General features: G+C 42.2%; 1 non-coding gene across 1 annotated transcript; it reads right to left on the bottom strand.

Annotated features, from left to right (window-relative positions):
• Positions 1-16,651: 16,651 nt before the first annotated feature.
• On the bottom strand, positions 16,652-16,722 carry TRNAG-CCC (transfer RNA glycine (anticodon CCC)). The gene has a single exon. It is a non-coding gene; the product is annotated as a tRNA-Gly (tRNA).
• Between the last annotated feature and the right edge of the window lie 710 nt (positions 16,723-17,432).

Here is a 17,432-nt window from a genome sequence, read left to right on the forward strand (position 1 = left end):
TCCAAAACCACAATGAGATTACAATCGTCCACACCACACAAGTTACTAGGAATATCCAACAAAACCAACAAACAAAAAAAAACAAACAACAAATCACAAAATAAAAACTCAACCCAAAAGAAACAAAAAAAAACAACCAAAAAACTGGACACAATCATATAAAAAAGTTAGGAAACAACAGGTGCTGGAGAGGGATGCTAGGAGAAAATCACGCAACACTCTTTACAACTGCCTGGTGGGGCTGATAACTATGATAAAAACTAGATATTCCCAACATTGTGAAAACAGTGTGGCGATTCTCAAGGATTCTAGAAACTAGCAAACTAACATTTGAACCACAGAACCAACCATCCCAAAAAATAACATGCGGTAAAATAACTTAACAAAGAAGATCTAATACAAGTCAATAGACGCTGTTAAAGAGACAATAGCACAAAACGACAATATGTTTATTAGCAAGCACATATTACAAACAATAGCAAAACTTAGCAGGAATCAACCCCAATGGTCCATCAGTTGGACAGAATCGTAGAGAATATAAGAAACTGTCAAGGACAGCCAGATAGCAACTACTAACGCACCAAAGTGAGAAACTACTTATGGCAAGACCAAAACAAATAAAGGAAACCAGAGTCTGCTGTTCCTAATTCCTGTAGGCGACCGATAGCGATGCAGCTGGATAACAACCCATCATTCTCAAGCAAACAACTATCACAAGAACGATGAATAATCCAAACACGCCAATGTTCTCAACTCATAGTGTGGGAAATATGAAACAATCGAGCTGCACTGACAAGCCACGGACAGGAGACACCAACACACACACCACGGAACATCACACACCGGGTCCTATTGTCGGGAGTTGGGAGATCGAGGGAGAGGGATAACATTGGAGATATACCTTAATGTAAATGAGTTAATGGTTGCAGCACACCAACATGGCACATGTATACATATGTAACAAACCTCACGTTGTGCCATATGTACCCTAGAACTTAGGTATAAATCAATAAACACAGAAGCAGGAAACAAAAAAAAAAAGGACACTACCACAAGGCTGGCTAGGCGAAATGCCATCGTGCTTCTCCCCTGTGGCCAGGAACATAGAGCGGAGCACACTCTCCCCAGCAGACTACATCTGCGAAGAGAGCCGAAACCCTGAACAGTGAAAAACATAGAGAACCGACATAGACGAAGGACAAGGGCCAATGGCACTGACACCATGTACATGGAAGGAGGAAGACACTCAGACTGAAATTGACGATCGAATAAGCAAAGCAAAATGAAATCCAAAACCAAAAAACAAAAATGGTGGGAGACGGAGTAACATCAAGAGGAGGAAAGGGCACAAGGAAAGAGTTCACCTAAACATACAGGATGTGACCAATACCTACGTGCCTTTTGGTGCTTACAAAGGAACCAGGAAGCAAAGCCATGCAACGACTGACCTCACAAGAGACACTATCTTTTTGGACCAGCAGCCTGCCTCCGCAATCTGACTCTGTAACGACATAGGGCCACCGCTAAGTCACATACAGATAGTAGCCAATTGACAATGAAACGGCCATGCTTATTGGCAAAGGAGCCATCAGTAGCATCACAAACCTCCAGCAAATTGCCGGAAGGCCAGGTCTTCAGAATATACTTGGGAGAAAGTATCACAAACACCAAACAAAGCCCTGGACAAAAAGAAAATGACATATCCACAACAGAAATTATAACATGATATAATTACATAATGATAAATATCATAGGTTATTGCACATACAAACTCAAAAGAGGTCTAGGGGACAAAAGAAACCCAAGGAAGAGGACTGGGAACAGAAAGGAATAGCGCTAGAAAACTAACCAAAGGGTGGGGGCAAAAAGATCCATGGATGATCTTACTGGCCTCCTCACTCAATATTCCTATCATGTTTCCTCTACCAATCCATCTCCTTAAATTTGCCAGGAGACAATTTTTTCCTTATTGGCAAATGAAATAGGACGAATCATAATAAATACACAGACACAGACAAGGAAATCAAGCTGGATACAGAGAGCATTTTCAAGAATGGAGAGATTATGGTGCTGCAAAAACAGCAGTAGGTAAACTACAGAAGGATGAACAATGGCAAGAAAGGCAGCCACAGAAGGTCTAGTGAGTAGGGCTAAAGGTCTCGGGGCATGCAGGGAAAACTGTCTAAATACAGATAATATGTTTAGAGAGAACAAAAGGTTGCTTGCATTAATCACTTTCCATCATCAGTCCCTGGGCCCTTTAGTTGCCGTATTTACCATTTGTTCTGTGGATTATGGCCGTTTCTGAGCCAGGAGTAGAGGAAGCAGAGCTGGGGAGGACCAGAGCTGGGGAATTCATCGCAACATCCCGGACTGGAGGGGACACAGCTAAATCTAGGGGGTAAAGGCAACCACAGTTTTCAGGAGCCCTGGAACACCCTGCTCGTGAAGCACATGCACACCTAGCCGTCCCCACTGAGGCCTAAGGTGGCAGGATTCTCCTCTTACAGAATTATCCATACCCCACAAGCAAAAACAAAAGCCTATGAGTCAGTGAGTTCAGAATGTTTCCATTCTTCAGAACAAAAAGATATTCCTTTGACTAAGGGGTGTTCCATGAGAAAGAAACCTCTAGTTTGAAAAATTATTAGGTGTATTTTAATAAACCGAGTCTTGAGTATAATAAGTATGTGGTATCTAATACGATACCCTGTAACTAAATGTAATATGTATAAATATACATAGTACATATTAAAATGTAGAATCAAGGAACCAAGGAATGAATGGATTCATGGGGCTCTAAACTCAACATTCTAGTCATCATTCTGATGAGCTAATACTCAAAAAAATTGACTTGTATGAGAAGAACGGAGACAGAAGGCTTGGTGGGTTAACGTTGTCTTGCTGCAGACTAAAAAGCCACCGTATGGTGGAGGAATTGGAAAATATCACAAAGAAGGTAGAAAAGGTCCTGCTCAGGCAAGTGTGGCCCAGTGCCCGCTTTCCAGCTCAGGCCTCGGGGGTGCTGGAGAATGAGGGGCAGGGACTGCGCCAGTGGGGCTGAGTCTTGGCTGCTGTGTGGGAAGCTGGTGAAAGGGGAAGGCCTGGTTAGAAGGAAGAGTTGGAGACATAACTGAACACCACAACCATCAGGGCAGCCCAGAGGAGGGCAAGGCGTCCACCTAACGTTAGCTGAGAAGTTCCTGGTGGCCAGGCGCTTTGCTTGGTGGCCTACGTGTGTTTTTTTTTATTGAATTGCCAAAACAGCATAATCATGTTATTGTCACCTTCATTTGACAAATAAGGTTACTATCAGATAAATGAGCATCTACAAGAACCAGAGAAACATAAAGATTCACATGACCCAGAAATAGTTGGCAGGAGAGTTTGAAAGCTCAGCTTTAGAGAAACTGAACAGAAGTGGCTCCTGATTTGAATGAAATTGAAGGTGTGGCCATGGAGGTGAGTGGAGATGGTGTACTAAATCGTGTATTAAAAGGAAAAAAAGGACAGAGGAAGTAGAAATTGAATGATTTAAGAGACTAGGGGGACACCACTGTCATTTCAATGAAAACTGGGAGAAGTGAGATTGATGGGGGATGTTGAGAAGAGAAGGGGGGACCTGGTCAAACACGCCTATCTGAAAAGGCAGGCAAGGGGTAGGGTAGAGAAAGCGAATGATGGCCACCCGAAATAAATCACCCACCATCCAGGACTTCCCCAGAGCCCTGTTTCCTTAGGGGCGGGAACATTTTGCCACACACTGAGTTCCCCACCTGTGAGGGAAAGGGGGACTAGAGAATCTGGGGAGGTCGGCAATACGGAGACAGGGCACAATGAGCTGGAAGGAACACAGACTGCAAATCACAACACCTGGTTCTGATCCTGGCTTTGTCTACAACTTCTCTAAACCCTCGCTTGTCTGTTAATATCTCAAGACCTACGTTTTCTTATGTGAAATACAGAGATAGCAAAACCTGCTTTACTTCAGATGAAATTGTATATGTGAAAACACTTGGCTAATACTAAAGCACTAAGCAAATCCAAGAAAACGATATGAACATATACAGCTGCTAATTACTGAGCAATTCTTAGTGTGCCAAGCACTTGTAAGTGATTTCATTTAATGCTCAAAATCATATAAGGTATATATTATTATTATCCTCATCTTAAATATGAGGAAACTAAGGCTTAAACCTCTGAGACTTTAAACACCTTGCCCAAATCAAATGACCTCTAAGCTCAGAACCTGGATCCTGGTCTGACCTAAATTCCACGCTTTCACTCAGGCTGCTAAATTAGAACATCTCTGATTTCAACCTGACCCCAAGGAGCATGGACCAGGCAGATTATACCTTCTGCCGCAGACATCCTGGTGATCTCCCCACTGGCCGCGGGCTTTCTAAGTCCCTTTTCCTTCCTACCTTGGAGGAGCAGCTGCTTGTTTCCAGGGTCAGCGCTGGCTGGGAAGTTCTGGTTAACGGAGGAGGGGCTGAGGCTGGCTTTGCCAGCACTGCTATCCAGCTGTTATTGCAGCTGCAGTCGCAGACAATTGTTCCCCTGAATCCTCTGCTCCAGCTGCCCTCTCAGAGCTTGTACCTCTGCCACCAGGTGGCTCAGGTCACTGCTCAAAAGGATTTGGTGACAGGCATCCAGGCTGTAAGCTAAGAGAGAAGAGGAGTCTGGTAACATTGACCCAAGTACTTCCGAGCACTTGTCAGAACCCTCCTCTGTGACATTCTTTTCTGCCAAGGATCCCATTATCATCTGAGTCTTATGCAACCCATCTATGATAGAGATGTCACCATTTCTGTGTATGGCCTGGGGATGGCACTGAGATGGCACACATCCAGTCTGAAACTTCCCTGCGGTTTAAGTTACACACATGCACCTATAGAGCATTTGATTGGCAGATGAGGATAAGTCCATATTTCATCTCTATAGTAACCTTAGTCCTGTAGGCTAAAGTACAGAATCCTCCAAGATAGAAGGCCAGCACTGAGCTAGAGAAGGGTAGGGGATAAGGGAGAAAGAGATTTGACAGTCTTCACTCTCAGAAATGAAAGAGGAGAAGGAGGAGGTCTTTTGGTAGCGTATGAGAATGTGAGTTGGGCATCTTAGACCAGGGATTATAACTGAGTTTTTCAACTTGTGTCTCTCTCTCTCTCTCTCTATATATATATATATGCGTGTGTGTGTGTGTACATATATATACACACACTTATATACAGTGTGTATATATGTTGTGTATATACTATATATAGGTGCATATATGTACATATATATGTACATGTATACATGTATATATATTTACCGGCATTCACCACATGTAGTTTATGTCTTTGTACTGAGGATGAAGAGATATAAGAAATATTCTACAAGGCCACAATCCCTTATCTGAAAACCTTAAGGCCAAATGTATTTTGAAAGGTAAATTTTGTTTTAGTTTTTAGCAAGGCAACAGGGTGCATATATCATATATAACATGTACCCAGTTGCATGTGAGCCACAATCCTTAATAAAATATATAACTATTTCTGCAATCAGCTATGTGAATATTCTAAGTAGATAAATAAAGACTTATGAATATCCTCTTGTCAGTTCATCTAGATTTTGTCACTAAATGAGTATTTGAAAAAATTTAATTTGGAGATCTTACTGAATTTTGAAATTACAGAGAAGAGATTATGGAGCTTTAGTGGTTGTAGCTTTGAAATGAGTCCTAAAAGGCAGGGAGAAAAGCATGAAAGGAAAGGTAGCTCAGGATGAAGTAGTTTTAGAGACTTTGGTAAATAATCTACTCTTGAATTTTGCCCAAAGTTTTATGATGTTCCTCTCTCTCTTCCTCAATCCAAGTTCTCACTAAATTTTGCTTATTTTTTAAAGAGGTGTTTTAAAATCTATCTATACCTTTTCATTTTCCCAATAGCACCCAGTATTAGACTGTCATCTCTTAATGTGCCAGAATAGCACTACACCCATCCAATAGGTTTCCCAGATTCTAATGTCTCCCAACTCCAGGACATCCCCTGAGACTTAGCATCTTAAAGTTCTGTTTTCATCTTATGCTTATCTTCTTTGAAAAACAACAGACTTAGTTTAATTATCTCTATACAGAATGTCAACTTTCACCCTGACCTGTGGGCTTTCAAGATTTGGGGACTCTGCTCTACTATCCTGACTTCTCACGCCCCCAGCCCCAATCTTCTCCTGTGGGCAGGCTGGTTCCACTGACCCAGCACTCACCATGACTTTGTACTTAAGCTATTCTCCCAGCCTGGTGAGCCCCCTGTATTTCTTCAAGTTCCAGTTTGCCTTCTCTTTAGAAAATCGGGAAACTAAATCAGGATTTGTGATAATTCGAATCTAAATTCCACTGCCCTTCATCTTTGCTTAGCCCTCTGGAGGGACATAAAATACATGAGTTTTTTTCACCTGACAGTTCTTCAAACATCCGAAGGCAGTTCTCATGTCCTCAAGATCTTTTGAAAGCCTAAATTTCTTTAGTTTCTTTGACCAGTTGGAGATTTCTGGTCCACACCATTGTGCGCCCTGTCTTCATTATGTTCCCTAGTGTGTCAATGCCCTTTTCAAAGATGATGCCTCTTAATCTAACAATATTTTAGACATGGCCTCCACAGGTGAACATCACACTTACACTACCATAGTGTCAGTTTGAGCTGGCATTTCTAGCAACCTTTGGCCTCTGCTGTACTTGTATGAACATGTTTCTACCAAACCCCAAACCCTCAAGTCCATGAACGGCTGCCTGTCCTGTATTTCTACCCTCTTCCTGTATTTCTACCACTGATATTTTTAATCGAGCTCAGGATTTTGCTTTTTATCTTTGCTAAATTTCATGACATTGATGTCAGTCCTCTGTCCAGCCTGCTGTGACTTATTAACATTATGTTTTGAGTACCCTTCTCCATTTAAAGAAGAACGAAGAAATATATCAAAATTCTCAAATATTAGATGATTATTTAAGCAGGCAGCAAAGTCTTCAATAAATGTCCTTAACATTTAAATCCAGGATTGAAATTTAGGGGTTTTTTTGGTTTTCGTGTCTTTTAATTTTCTCCTGTGGGCAGGCTGGTCCCCACTGACTCAATACTCACCATGGCTTTGTACTTAAGCTATTCGCCCAGCCTGGTAAGCCACTGTAATTCTTCAAATTCCAGTTCACCTTCTCTTTAGAAAATCAGGAAACTAAATCAGGGTTTACGAAAATTAAATGGAAGGGCAATAAGCTGAGAGTCAGATATCACTAGGGAAAGGGTCAGGGTAGGAACAGACCGCCTGCTACATTGGGCTGAGTGGATTGTCAGTATGTATTACTGACAATATTAAAGGCCTTTTCAAATTGTGATATCATTAGGACAGTTCTTTTGCTTTAAAAATGTTATAATCTAGACGTTGGTAGGAATGTCTAGATTTTCTTCAAGTAATTAGGAATGATCAGGCTGGATCTTGCTCATGCCACCAACCTGTCCCTTTGGGCTTTGTGTATGAGAGTTCCTACTGGGAGCCCCAGGCTTGGGTGGGGGTTTCTGAGACAGAACTCTGTAGCTTGATCTCCATAACTCCCAAAGGAAAGACCTAAGACCTCACTAGCATCCAATGCAAGGGTAAAAAGCTTATGGGGTGAGGGGAGAGGAACACATACCTTTCAGCCCCTTCTTGGAATTGCCATAAAGTGCCTTGTAGATTTGTAGCTCTGACTGGAGGGACTCAAAGAGCTGCTGTTTTCTCTTCACACTGTTGCTGCAGGAGGACCAGCTTGTGCTGCAGTCTGACCAGGGAGCAGCAAGGTGCACTGAAATGGAAGAGCCACTCAGTCACACCAGAGCAATAAGCTGAGAGCCAGATGTCAACTCAGGGGGTCATAAAGATTACGGTTAGGGTTACATCTGAGCCCCAGATGTCAACTCAGGGGGTCATGAAGACCATCGCTTTTATTTTGCAGATGTGGAAATGGTGGCTGAGGGAGGTCAAGTAACTTTGCTTGAAAACACGCCATTACCTACATTAGTTCAGAGCAGAACAGACACACCAGCAGTCTCCTTACTGCTCCTACAGTGCTCTTTGCATTCTGACAAGCAGTTACAGGGCTTTTGCTGGGACCAAGCATCACAGCCAGTAAAGAAGCTTCCGCGGGGCGCGGTGGCTCAAGCCTGTAATCCCAGCACTTTGGGAGGCCGAGACGGGCGGATCACGAGGTCAGGAGATCGAGACCATCCTGGCTAACACGGTGAAACCCCGTCTCTACTTACAAAAAACTAGCCGGGCGAGGTGGCGGGTGCCTGTAGTCCCAGCTACTCGGGAGGCTGAGGCAGGAGAATGGCGTAAACCCAGGAGGCGGAGCTTGCAGTGAGCTGAGATCCGGCCACTGCACTCCAGCCTGGGCGACAGAGCGAGACTCCGTCTCAAAAAAAAAAAAAAAAGAATCTTCCTAGGTGATGGTGAGACTAATGTCCTATAACTGAAAGCATGGAAACCCTTCTTTTTCAAGTCTCTGATATACTGAAGACTTCTACAACAGAGTTTTACTCTCTCAACTTGGGAGTGACAAGGCATTCCCAGAGAAGTCCTTTCTTCTGCTCAAAGCACCCCCTGCCCCGACACACAAAAATCAGGAATAGCAGAGGGAACATTGAGGTTTCCAAAAGAAGACACCAATTGTCTTGCCAATATCCCGTCTTCTAATGTAACAATGAATGGAGGAATGAAGAATGCTTTCTTCTCTGTCAATGGGTCCTCTATTACCTGGAGTCGTTTTCCTGGAGGGAAAGATGTTCCTCCCTGAAACGCAAGACCTCTTGCTGCTTCTTCCTCAGGTCTTCCAAAAGCTGCTGCTTTCCATCTTCTCATGCTCCAGCTCCTTTTTGAGCTCTTGAAGGTGGGATCGAGAGGACAGCAGAGCCTCCCTCAGGCTTTCCGTTTCCTGGGAGTGCTCTGGTGAGAGGAACACAGGAGGACTGATTTATTATGATGGGGCCAGAGCTCAGCAGGAAGATGACCTCAAGCACATCTGCCCTGACAACCAGAGTTAAGGAGCAGGGAAGGAAGGCCCTATGTTGGTGGGGAAGAGCATACTGGCTCAACATCCCCCATAGCCTGGAGAATGTTGCATCTCTCTCTTTGCAAAACCCTTCATTCCACTTACTTAATCTGTCCTACCTTGCTCTTAGAGAAATTCTGGTAATAATGCTGACTATTTTCCAAGTGCTCACACACCATCTGTTCAATAACCTATCCTGATCACTCTTATTCCACAAGATGGCTGAATAGAAAACCAAATCCCAAAGCAGCAAATTTAGGTAAACACAAATTTCTATAATACCTATGTAGATAGAATAATCTATAGCATAGTGGGCAAAATGATGATACACACCTCCAGAGCAACAGCTTTATCATGTATGCGCTGGCGAAGTTTCTCAAAAAACATTTCATTTGCTTTAAGGGTTTTGTCTGAGTTATCTCGATACTGTAGGAACTCCCGAAATTCCTGAGACCAAAACATAGTTTCTTTTATTCTTTTATTCAATATTAACCAAATTGCCAAGTAATTTGTTAGTTATTCAGGATAAAAACAAGATGTGATCACTCTCCTCAAAAGTAACAAGTTTAGCAGAGATAACAGACATATAAATTGTAAACTATTCTGCAACATACAGCAGACACAACACATAGAATTAACTGTCCTGCATCCTACGCTAGTTACCAGGGGAACACAGGATGCACTGCCTAACTCTGCCTGCAGGTGTCAGTAAGGACCTCACAGAGGAGGTAACATTTGCGGTGACTCTTAAAGGACTAGGATTTCCTAAGTGAAGAAGAAAGAGGACTGTATGCTAGAGAAAAAAAAGTATGCACACTTACGCATTACAATGAAAAAATTGTACATTCCAGTGAAAATGTAGTGGATTCAATGGTGACTGGAAGCTTAGAGTAGTGGCAGAACAGATCAGTGGTTTTCTTTTTTTTTTTTTTTTTTTTTTGAGACGGAGTCCTCGCCTCTGTCCGCCCAGGCTGGATGCAGTGGGCCGGTTCTCACTCACTGCAAGCTCCGCCCTCCCGGGTTCACGCCATTCCCCTGCCTCAGCCTCCCGAGTAGCTGGGACTACAAGGCGCCCACTGCAACCTCGCCGGCTAGTTTTGTATGTTTAGTAGTAGACCGGGGTTTCACCATGTGAGCCAGGATGGTCTCGATCCCCTGACCTCGTGATCCGCCCGTCTCGGCCTCCCAAAGTGCTGGGATTACAGGCTTGAGCCACCGTGCCCGGCCTGGATCAGTATTTTCTTAATGCTCCATTTTCCCCTCAAACTTTCATTCTATCATCAAAATGACTCTGTGGAAGTTTCTGTACAGTTTTTTGTCTTCGTCTATTAAACTGAGAGCAGTAGCCAAATCTTTTGTCTTCCCAACACCTCAGAAAGTGGTGACTCACCAGAGGTGCTTAATGACATTTTCTGAATATTAAGTCTTATAAAAGACTTCATAAAAACTGCTTTAAATCAGGGCATATTACTGTTCCTTACCACTTGTTAGTAAGCCATCTTAATCCACCAAATTATATTTTCTATTTATTTTGAATCCTCTTGATTCCCACCTCTCAATGTTTTCCATATAGCGGGGACTCAACACAGGTGGAATAATATCTTAAAATTATATAAACAAATTTCAGAGTTCTATGAGCCCGGTTTTCATTGAAATCATGTAAACTCACCTGAAGCAAATGCTCCTTGTGACTCAGACTATGGTTTAGGTGCTGGATGTTTTGTTCCTGGGTTCGAATCTCATTGTATTTTTCAGCCTCCTGGGCACGAAGCTGTTGGCTCTTGTTCTGCAATTCTTCTTGTAGCTGCTGCAAGGCTTTTTGCAATTCCTGAATTAAACATATTACCTTTTTAAAGAGATCTAAAATTGTCACATGGTTATCAGAAATTACAACTAGACTTGTAAAGCGCTTAAAAGCCATCACTCCCACTCTCACCAGAAAAAAAGCTGAACAAACCGAACATCAATAACTCTACTTATATGCAACAGAAAATGGAGGTCCTAAGACATGCCAATCCTATGAAACTTCGAGCCATGGGCAAATACAGAGAATCACAACTTACCTGAATCAGAAACCACCGCTGGAGCCAGCATTGGGTAGACATAATTCAAAGGGAATTGGCTAATTGCTGGAGCTGACAGCAGCCCAGCCTGAGAGGTAAAAACTCCTGGGGGCCTAACTAGTGGGAGCCTCCCATATCTTCATGAGTTTTGTCTCCAGAAGACTTAGGGTGAGAATCGGAGACAACTCCTTGCATGCTTCTGGAGGGCAAGGAGAGGTAACCGTTGAAAAACATGCCCGGTGCATTCTCTTCTACTTAACAAACACATGCCCTCAAAAGAAAATTGTGTTTCCAGAGTCTAACCAATGTGGGGAAAGGGAAAAACCCAACTCCAGCGACCTCTAGCCATCCTGTCTCACCTAAGAGGGAACAAAATTTGAGAAGCACTTTTGAAGGTCACAGCCCAGGGGCACAGGCTCACCACAAGACTGAGACCTAATCATAGGATTATAGAACACTTCCTTCCCCTACTCCTTACCACTGTATCAATAGGTCATATACATACATATACATACACACACTATATATATATATAAATACACATTACACACACACACACATACACACACATATATATATAGAGAGAGAGAAAGAGTAAGAGATTTATTACATTTGATCTTTCATATCTGTGGGTTCTGCATCCATGGATTCAACCAGGCCTGACTCCAAAATATTTTTTGAAAACTTATGATTGTGTCTGGACTGTACATATATGGACTTTTTTCTTTGTCATTATTCCCTAAACAATACCACATAACAACTATTTATATAGCACACGGGAGGATGTGAGTAGGTTATCTGCAAATTCTACATCATTTTGTATAAGGAACTAGAGCATCCATGGATTTTGTTATCTGCAGGGGGTCCTGGCACCGATCACCCAGTGATGTTGAGAAATGACTGCACAGGAAATTGGTTCATGTGATTATGGAGGCTGGGAAGTTTGAAATCTGCAGTGTGGCCTGACAGGTTGGAGGCTCAGAAGAACTGATGGTACAGATGTATTCCAAAGGTCATCTGTCAGGGAATTTGCTCTTATTCCCTCTTGCTTGAAGAGGCTGGTCTTTTTGTTCTAGTCGGGCCTCCTACTGACGGAATGAGGTTCACTCACATCATGAAAAGCAATCTGCTTTTCCCAAATTCACCAATTTAAGTATTAGTCTCATCCAAAAACATTTTCCATGTTGACACATAAAACTAACTCTCACAGGAAGAAAAGAAGTATTTTTCCAAAATTAATAAGAGATTCCAAGCCATAGATCCAAGAAGTTCAGAGAACACCCAGCAGGGTAAATACTAAAAACTGTACACCTAGGCATGCAAATCCTAGTAAACATTCTCTAGAGAAACAGAACCAACAGAAGATAGATAGAAATAAAGATGGAGAGAGAGGGAGAGAGAGGAGAGAGAGAGAGAGAGAAAGAGATTGAGACTGATTTTAAGGAATTGGCTCACATAATTGTGGGTGCTTGGTGAGACCAAATCTGATGAGGTAGACAAGCAGGCTGGAGACTTAGGGGAGAGAGTTGCAGTTCAAGTCTAAAGGGAATCTGCTGGCAGAATTCCTCCTTGTTAGGGGGAGGTCAGGTTTTATACTATTAAGGCCTTCACCTGACTAGATGAGGCCAACTCACACTATGGAGGGTCATCTGCTTTACTCAAAGTCTGCTGATTTCAATGTCTCATTTCATCAAAAAACACCTTCACAGAAACATCAGAATAATATCTGACCAAATATCTGGGCACCATGGCCCAGCCAAATTTACACATACAATTAAGCATCACAACATATAATATAGAAAATGTAGAAAATCAAAGACCAAAGAACATCTTGAGAGAAGCTAGAGAAAGAAAACACCTTACCTTAGAAGAACAAGGATGAGTATTACATTAGACTTCTCTTCATAAAACAAGCAAGCAAGAACAGCATGCAGCTGACATATTTAATGTTGGAGGAAAAATAATCCTGCTAACCTAGAATTCTGTAGAATTACCCTTCAAACGTGAAGGAGAAATAAAGACTCTCTGACAAACAAATATTGAGGGAATTTGTCACCAGTGATTTTGTCTTCCGTGAGAGGTTAAAAGAAGCTCTTCAGAAAGAAGAAAAACTACAAAGATCAGAGACAAATCTACACCAAAGAAAGAAGTTAGAGAAGAAATAAATGAAGATAAAATAAAATATTTTATTATTTTATTTTAATTCATATAATCATCTGTCAAAATAAGGAAAATAGCAACAATAGATTGGATGATTATACATTATGAATACATCAAATGAATGATAGCAATGTTTTAAAGGGTGGTAGGAAAGGAATAAGGAATTTTGTTTTTAAGTTACCTGCGTGACCCATGAAGCATCATAGCATTACTTATACATTGACTTAGATTAGTTGTAAATATATATGGCAAGCAATAGGGTGAAAACAAAAACACTCTTTTTAAATGAATGAAATTCATATTTTAAGAAGAAGAAGAATAAAATGGGATCATATAACATGTTCAATTATAGCCAGAGAAGGTAGAAAAAGAGTAAAAGACACAAAAGAAAACAATGAAGAAAGTCAAAGAATACAAACAGTTACGTGTACGGTACATATTAATCCAGTGATATCAATAGTCACTTTAAATGTGAATGGTCCAAATATACCAATTGAAAGAGACTGGCAGAATGGAAAATGAGTCCCAACTATATGTTTTCTACAACAAACCTACTTTAAATAAGAAGACACAGAGATATTCAAAGTGAAGAGATGGAGAAAGATATACCATAGTCATCGTAATCAAAAGAAAACTGGAGAAGCAGCCAAGCACCGTGGCTCATGCCTGTAATCCCTGCATTTTGGGAGGCCGAGGCAGGTGGATCACTTGAGATCAGGAGTTCAAGACCAGCCTGGCCAATATGGGGAAACCCCGACTCTACTAAAGACACAAAATTAGCCGACCGTGGTGGTGCATGCCTTTAATCCCAGCTACTTGGGAGCCTGAGGCAGGAGAATCGCTTGAACCTGGAAGACAGATGTTGCAGTGAGCCAAGGTTGTGCCAGTGCACTCCAGCCTGGGGAACAAGAGCAAAATTCGGTCTCAAAAATGAAAACGATATAAGCTATATTAAATTGAGACAGAGCCTACTTCAGAGGGAGGAAAATCATGGGGATAAAGAGTCATTACATTATGATAAAGAGGTCACTTCTCCAAGAAGATACGACAATCCTTAATTGATATGCACCTAACAACAGAGCATCTAAATACGAGAGGCAAAAGCGGATAGAACTTCAAGGACAAATAGACAGATTCACTATTACAGCGGGAGACTTCAGCATCAGTAATTGACAGATCCAGCAGGCAGGAAATCAATAAAGATATAGTGAAACTGGACACCACTACCAGTCACCTGGATCCCACCAACTTTTTAGATTACTTCATCCAACAAGAGCAGAATACATATCCTTTTTAGGTTCACATGGAATGTTCACCAAGATCCACTATATTCGGGCCCATAAAACACATTTCAACACATTTAATGGAATAGAAATCATACCAAGTATGCCCTTCATTCAGAGTATGAAACTGAAGTAGAAATCAATAGCAGACAGATAGCTGGAAAACCCTAAAATTGGAGATCAGACAACACACTTCTAATAACACCTGGGCCAAGGAAAAGTCTTGGAACAAATTACATGAAAATGAGTGTATAACTTACAAAAAAATTTCTAGGTGCAGGAAAATTGTTGCTTAGAAAGAAATTCATAGTATTCAATGTATATGTTAGCAAAGAAAAAATATCTACAATTAATAATTCAAGCTTACAATTTAGGAAACTCAAAAAACAAGAGCAAATGAATCCCAAAGTCAGTGAAAAACAAGAAACTAAGAATTAGAGGAGAAATCAAGGAAACAAAACCAGAAATCAAGAGAGAAAAATCAACAAAACCAAAAGTTAGTTCTTTAAAATAATCAATAAAATTGAGAAACATCTAGCTGGTGAATCAAGAGACAATGAGAGAAGATACAAATTACTAATAAAAAAAGAAAAGAAGGTCCTTATTTCTGATCTCATGGACATTAAAAGGATAACAAATGAGGATTATCAACAATTCTGTGCTCACAAATTTGATAACTTGATGAATTGGACCAAGTCCTTGAAAGACACAGTCTACCAAAACTCACACAAAGAGAAGTAGATAACCTAAATAGATCTTTATCTATTACTGAAATTGAAGCAAAGCTTAACAACCTTCCAGAACAAAGCACCAGGTCTAGATGGTTTCCCTACTAAACATTTAAGGAAGAAATGATACCAGTTATCTCTAGAAAATGGAAGCCGAGGGAACACGTCTTAACTCTGGTCTAGGAGGCAAACTTTACCCTAGTAGCAAAACCAAACAGATGATTTTGAACCAGGATGTAGAACTAGCCTGCACTGCTGAGCAGCTCCTGAAACCCAACCCTGGAAGAACTGTAGAAGCAAGAAGGAAACATGGTTTACTGAAACTGTGAAAAATGGTAAACCTCCTATAGAGACTAAGGCGGTTTTGAACCGGTGTGCGTGGAAGGTTGATGTTCACAGGTAGGAGAGAGAGAACGACATAGAGAAAAGCATTTTCGATTCTGCTCTTGCTTCTGACTCCATGGCTATGGGTCAAATGGGGCTCTTTCCCCTTTGGGGGAAGATTTGTCAGCGGCTCTTAATCCGCCAATGTGACAGCTGCAATGTTACATCCTGGACCCACGTAAGTTTCGCTGAGGAAAAGGGTAGATGAAAACAGGGGCGGACAAACCAGATGATCCTGGAGCATTCTTTTTCCAGGTTTCCTCCCCAAACCTCCAGAGCTAGTGGTTGTCATGGCCTCCCGACCACGCTGCTTAAAGAGAAGCAATAAAAAGAATCCCTTGGACAGAAGATTTGCCTGGTGGAGTGTAAAACAAACGCGGGTGATAGAAATGAGTTTTGGGGACGTGCTACTCTCCACTCGGGGCCCATCCTTCATTTTGCCCAGACCACCAAAGACTGGGCCTTCCTCAACAGGAAGGTCCGAGGCCCCTCTCCGCAGCTCCCCTCATCTGCACGCGGGTTCCTCCTCACACGCCTCCCCTTTCCCTGGATTTCAGTTCCTCATCACTGCATGTGTCCGCCCTACTCCACAGCTTCTCTCCTTTCGGGAATGTCATTTATTTCTTAAGCTGCACTCCATCGCCAGACATGGTCATATGGTCTGTCCAAAGTCCAGGCGGTGAAATCAATGTCCAGGTGACTCTTTGTATTTCAGGGATCCGCCAGAAGAGACAATAAAAGTCCCTCCGGTTTTAGGGCCAAATATGCAAAGACGCAGAGACCAACCAGACACACTGGCTAATTCAAAGACAATCTCTGCAAAGTACCTGCTTAGAGAAATTCCACTCCGGAAGGAACCCGAAAGCTATACAGTAGTTCCCTTTTTCTTCTCTTTTTTACCGCGTTTGTGACCTATCTGAAGAACAGTTATGGTAAGTAAACGTAAACACAAGAGAGTACAAAACCAGAAATTGCATTGGCCGGGAATCGAACCCGGGTCTCCCGCGTGGGAGGCGAGAATTCTACCACTGAACCACCAATGCCCGCTGCTCGCAAACCCTGTGGCCTTTCCCAGGAAAGAGGGAACATACGGACTCAAGGTTTTCCCCGTTCTCTTTGGAAGATTAACTAACAAAAAAGACACTCAGAGCAAAGGCTTACAGTGGAGATTTGCATCAGGCAACACCACAAACTTATGGCTTCGCATAAAAGAATTGACTTGAAAAAGCCTTATTTTGAAGTAGGCTCTGTGCAACTGGAAAACACCAGAAATTCACCCGGTTTCTTGTCTCAGGTGCTGTATCCAACGTGGGCCTGTGGAAAGTTCTTGCCTTGCTTCTTGATATCTTCTCTTTGCCTTCCCGCCGCTTGGGGCCTTCCAAACCCTTTCCTCCCAACCTTAACACGAACATCAGTACTTTCCCCAAAAAGGCCTTCAGAACCCAGGGACCCCGGTTTGGAAAGCTGGACTCTTGGCACTATACCTGGGATACTCCCGGAGACCTGGGTGATAACTGAGCTTCTTTCCTCATATATCTATTTCGAATTCCTGGAAAACTCCAGGGATCAGATCTTGCTTTTAACTTCTTATGCCTTACAGAGACCAAAACCAGAGCGAAGAAATGGACGTTTCGCTTCAAGATTTTTTTCCCTTCACCATGCCCTGGTCGGCCACCCAAGGAGGCCAGTTCAGGAAAAAACAGTCCCATTCGATTCCGTTCTACTCTAGGTAGATGCTAGGATGTTACTCCTC

Source organism: Rhinopithecus bieti, unplaced genomic scaffold (assembly GCF_001698545.2).
Source record: "Rhinopithecus bieti isolate Rb0 unplaced genomic scaffold, ASM169854v2 scaffold_2351, whole genome shotgun sequence".
NCBI lineage: Eukaryota > Metazoa > Chordata > Mammalia > Primates > Cercopithecidae > Rhinopithecus > Rhinopithecus bieti.